The sequence below is a fragment of the Teleopsis dalmanni genome, chromosome 2 (assembly GCF_002237135.1).
Source record: "Teleopsis dalmanni isolate 2A chromosome 2, ASM223713v2, whole genome shotgun sequence".
Taxonomy (NCBI): domain Eukaryota; kingdom Metazoa; phylum Arthropoda; class Insecta; order Diptera; family Diopsidae; genus Teleopsis; species Teleopsis dalmanni.
Window position 1 is genome coordinate 52,191,541 of NC_051847.1, and position 6,000 is coordinate 52,197,540.

The following is a 6,000-nucleotide window of genomic DNA, read 5'->3' on the forward strand; positions in this document are numbered from 1 at the left end:
CTATCTATTTCTAATGTGCTCCAAAGGTGACGTCTATTAATGCTATCAAATGCTTTTTTGTATATCAATAAACTTTCTTTAAATAAATGGGCATTGCACCAAAATAATCCAAATTGTATTTATATTTTATCTGCAGATTAAATCATTTCCATGCATTTGTGGAGTATTGTCATCTGAACTACAATGTACTAAACTGCAATTAGGAATTTTTTTTTAAATATCCTGCATTGAAAATGAATAGTACTATCTTAATTATGTGTTAATTTATTACTATTGTTGAAGTGTATTTAATAAATATTAAGAGAGACATATGCGGATTTACTGAACCAATGTTCAGCTCGCATAAATATAAAGGGTATAATATGATATCATCTATATTATTCATTATATCTATAATAGGAATGTTTCTTGGAATTCTGAAGACTTTGTGGTTCTCAGCCATCTTTATCCTGATTATGGGGAGTACATCAATGCATCAGAAGAGGATATTAAATGCAAATATAAATACTATAAAAAATTGATATGTAGATAGTAAATACATCTGAAGGATGTATTAAATCATAGTTATAATCTCACGTGGAATACTGACAATTTGCATTTATTATTGCACTATCGTACATTTTTCTAAATAATTTTTTTAAATAAAACTAATAATTATAATTTAAATAATTATAATTTAAACAATAATCTTTTTTTATAATTTCGGTAATTTTTAAAAGTCAAAAAATTTTCTATACTTAACCTGGTATACTTAAACATTATAATTTCTATCATTTCGAAGACTTAAAAACTCTTCTATATGGTGTACTTAAACAACAATATTTTATTACAATAAACAAATTTTAAATAAAAAAAAAATGTAGTAATGTTAATATAGTTAATAAAGCAACAGCTATGCTGAAGTGAAGCTATCTTCGTTGCTCTGTTAGTAATAAATAAAATTAATATGAAATTTTTGTAGCAAACACATTTTTTATATAAATTCCGACTACAATATAGAAGAATAAATGGAAACTCTATAGAAAAAATCATTTCCAAAATGGAGACACTTTATGCAAAAGTGAAGTGTATAAATTACACTTCATCATGAATTTATTATTTAATCCAAAGTCCATGCTAACGTTCCCTTATTCGCTTCTCATTTAAGGTGGCCGCCAGTACTACTCGGGCAATGCTGTTGCGTATCCGTGGATGAGCCTGTTCCCATGCCTGTTTTAGCGCACAGCTTCCATCGTTTCAGCTAGTTTAACTGAAAATTCATGAATGTCCTTTTCCGTTTCAGCGAAGCATCAGTTTTTTTTTTAGATATAAAATGCAAGTTAAGCACGTTTTTTAACTGAGTTTAATTTTTTAAAATTAAAATAACTTCGCTAGTTAAAGGAGTGGATTGAATATCTGCACTACAATTCAAAAAGGAATTTATCTAAGTTCATTATTTGAATAACTGCATATATTTGTAAGATAGCTTATTTTCATCTGACAACGTTTTTATTATGGAACATACTTCTATTTTTATTGTAAGTATAATAATAAAGAAAAAACGTGTCAGAAAAATTCCTCTTTAAATTATTTATTTATTACTTAAGGTAAATTAGAATTTATTTCATAGGAAAGAAGACCTAAATTGCCACTAGTGTATTATTGTAATGTTTTCCTGACAGAGTTGCTGCTTTTAACGTCGAAATTAAATTAATTCTCCAGCTGATAGATGGGTATGTTTATATCTTTGAAAAGCTGTAACGGAATGTTGCAGATCTGTAAAGATCGATAGACCTGTTTGCTCTATATTTACACTTCCATATACATCAATATATCTTTAATGCAAACTACAAAATAGTTCCTCGGCATCTCTAAACAAAATTCCTTTTAGATAGGTTATTATAAAAGATCTTCGTAGTATTTTGGATCATCTTAGAGTCTAGGTGAGCTAGACTTAGGCTCTAAGTATAAATTATTTGCATTTTGTAATAATAATATGTAATAATATATAAAGTAGTAACTCCTGATGGGTCTATGAATCAAATTTTAAACAAGACCTTAGATCAATCTTGCAGATCTTATTAGTGTGATTTCAAGGAATTTCCTAATATGTAGACCCGTTTACCTAAAGTCTATTAATTATGTTTAAAAAAATGATACATTATTCACTTACTATATAAATATTTAAAAAAATTAAAGCACAATTTATTGTGTGGATTTTAAACTATTTTATTTTTAAATGTTTATAAAAAAAAGATTTCATATTAAAATATTTTTATTAATTTTCATCTACAGTGTTAGGCTATACTTGTTAGAGGCTTATATTGTATTCAATATATTACATATTCCTGAAAATAAGAGAATTACAAATTAATTATCTTTAAAATTAATCCCCTTAAAATATAAACTATATCAACTCACCAATTGAGAATGCACTTTTATTAATTTCCAATTCCCTTATTCTACGTAAATTTTGTAAGTTAGGTGTTCCAAAATCTTATAAAAAAATCAAAAATTGAGTAGGTATTCGATAATATCTAAAAACTTACTTCGAACTTACGAGATGTGTATAAAAAAATTGTTTGTATCGAGATTGAACTATTCAAATATGACTTTAAAAGCTTAGGAGGATTCCCGCATCTTTAGAAGGCATCACAATGGTGTTTGATTGCCAAACTCAGAATGGAGTTTGATTTCCAAAATTACTCTTCTGTTTGCAATCTTCTATCTGCTTCCAATATGGAAAAATTGAACGTATGTACAAAGACACCAAGAGATCTACGCCCGGTCAGATCTTTACGCTCCTTAAGTAAGTTAGTAAATCGTCCGGTTTGTAAAACTCGTACGAATTCTTCGTTTCTCTTGAAAATAAAAAAAATTAAATTTTTTCTATGCAATATCACACAAACAACTACATTATTATGTATTAAATTATAACTGTGTCAATGAACTTACCATTAGGGATTCGAATCAATTTATTTCCATCAAGCTCAACACTATTTTTTAGATACAAATCTGATATTGTACTCTAATCAATGCGACGATTAGAGTTAGAAAACGATTTGAACTATTGAAAAAAAAGGACAGGAAGAAATTAGAAGTATTAATTTAAGTTCACAAAGTTTAATTTAATTAAATTAATGTAATACAAAAAATATTTACTTACAATTGGTGATACGATCTTGTGATAACCCACATAAATGAGTAATAATACTATTAAGCACAAACATATAAAAACAAGATATACTCTATTTGGACACTGTTCAATAAAGTCCCTAGCAGCCATCTTCCATATCTTTTCCGGCATTTTTAAAAGACGAATAAATTTTGAATATAAAATAAAAATTGACTGTTTTTCTTACAGAAAAAAAATTGTTTTTTAATATTTTTTCAAATGCTAGTAATTAAATTTAAATAAAAATCTATTATTCTAGGTAAATTGATCAAAAAAAAAAGATTATTTGTTTTATTTATTTCAAAAGATATATTAATAGTACCAAATTACAATACTAAGTGACCTGATCAGTAGAATTATTCAAGAGTTTTTAATTTTTAATAGATCAATTCGAACTAAGTGTGTCGGTTTCCAAATAATGAAAGCTGATCACTAAACGTATCTGTATATCCATCATATCAATCAATCAATCCAGTACGTTCCCAGGGGAACATTGGGCCATAACGAACTTTTTCCAACTGTCACGATTTTTTGCCAGGGTTTTAATTTCTCCAAAGGTTTTTCCGCTTGCTTGGATTTCTTTCTCCAGTGTTCGCTTCCACGCTTGATTGGGCCTACAAGGTCTTCTGCTTCCTTGAGGATTCCATGTTAATGCTTGTTTGCAGATTTCATTTGGTGCCTTCCTCAAAGTGTGCCCGATCCATTGTCATTTACGCTTTTTTAAACAGAAATGAGCTTCAACACAAAACACAATTCTTCGATAAAAATCTTCAAATGAGCCGAATCAGTAAAATGCGACGCAAACAATGATCTTGAATTTTGGCTTCAATTTTTGAACAAGCTATATTTTATAGTCACGTAAGCCAATATCGGTACGTAAAATTTTCTACATAGTCAAATTACAAAGGCCAACAAGTTGAGAACGGTAACTAAACGACATTTCAGCGTGTTCTTCAATTCTTCGTACTACAGCCGCAATATTCTCTTCGGTACGCACATTTCTTTGTCTTGTTGATTCTTCTGAATCGAGAAGATTAAAATAAGTGCGGAAACGATCAATAACTGCACGAATTGCTTGCTCACTATGGCCGACTATGTTGATCATAAAATGGACGAAGTGCTCTATAAACTTCATGAATATTTTTATTTTTTCAAAATAAATTTCCACAATTTAGAAGCGATGTTATAGCGGTAAGGATTTATGATGAATTTCCAAACCTTACTGAAATGTCAACATGGTGTGATATTCTCAGTTGTCAAACTATAGTTATCATGCAGCCTCTTATATAAATTCCGTGCAGAAATAATATCTAGTTTTTAACAGCAATCTACTTCAATATCTATAGTAATATTTGTAGTGCATTAAATAACCAACAGTTAAGTGATTTTGAACTAATTAGAGAATATAGTATACTTTAAAATCTATAAGCAGTTATATCTTTATTAAAAGGCAATTTGAGTACTCAAAAAACAATAGATAGTGAAAGTTATTTATGAGAGTTAAAACTTAAAGTTATTTACTTAAATGTTACTTAAATGTTTAAAACTACTTATACATGCTTAAACTTGAGGATTTTATACTTTAAAATATTATACAAAACACACTGAGCAAATAATTTATTAAGAAACATAAAATAAAAGTTTTGTCAAGTCACATCTCGAGTATGTAAATCATAAATATTAAGAACCACAAAAGTTCCCCACACAGTATAAAATTAAACTTGTTAAAGCATTTGTTAAATTGTATGGGAATATGTAATTAAAAAAATTTCAGGAGCATCGTCTCGTTTGGTACGAATGCAGAATGAAATAAAATTGAATATACAAACTCTGTGCTAAAATATATGAGACAAAATTATAAACTTTTACATATATATATACATATACATATATATATATATTTATATATAAAAGTGTGTATTTCAGAACACACAGGTGTCACACCTGTGCCTCTGTCACGTTGTAAACGATTAGGCATTTTAAATTTGTGCCTGAAATTATGCAATGATGTTTAGAAGCGAATCTCGACAGCAATAATTATTCTCGTAACTTATGAAAATATCGCTTAATAATTAAGTAATTAATATGCAAAGTGAGGCAAACAAGGTTTCTCATAAATTCATAACTAAATCTCAGTTAATTTGCGCATAAAAGCGTTATTAATCCCAATTAAAAATTCAAAGGCCATGACTGGCGAAAAACGGAGTGACAAAGTGGCAAGAATCTCAAAAATGCTAAAGTTTTAGGTAAAAAATTATAGTTATATTCAAAAATTATTAAACACTTTTAAAAAGAAATATTCGTAATATTTTGAGAAGTTTAATTGCATATTTATATTTAATATTAATATCTTTCATTTCCTACATTAATAGAATAAATAAATCACATCAGACATGAAATTAAAAAAATTTATAAATTTATTAAGCAATTATAATAGCAGTACAAAATGACAGTAGATGTTCTATTTTTATAAAATACACATAAATTATTATATTTTTATTGGCATTTATTTAAATACAAAAAAGTCATTATATAGCTTCGAAAATGAAGAATAGACAATCAGATACATTCTGATGAAATTACAAAATTATTAAATACAAAATAATTCATTAATTGAAGTGCTAGATACATTTTGCTATTCAATAAAGTATAAAAAAAAATTAACGAATGAACGTACTATAAAATAACTATAAAGCTTGTGTAAATAAATAGCACCAATAGCTAAAAGCCTTAATATTTTTCACAAAATAATGAGCTAGTTCTCAACAATATAAAATTAAAAGTTTCTTAAACAAAATGTTTAAACATTTTAAAAAAACGTTATAAAGTATTAAGGTATTAAGGGA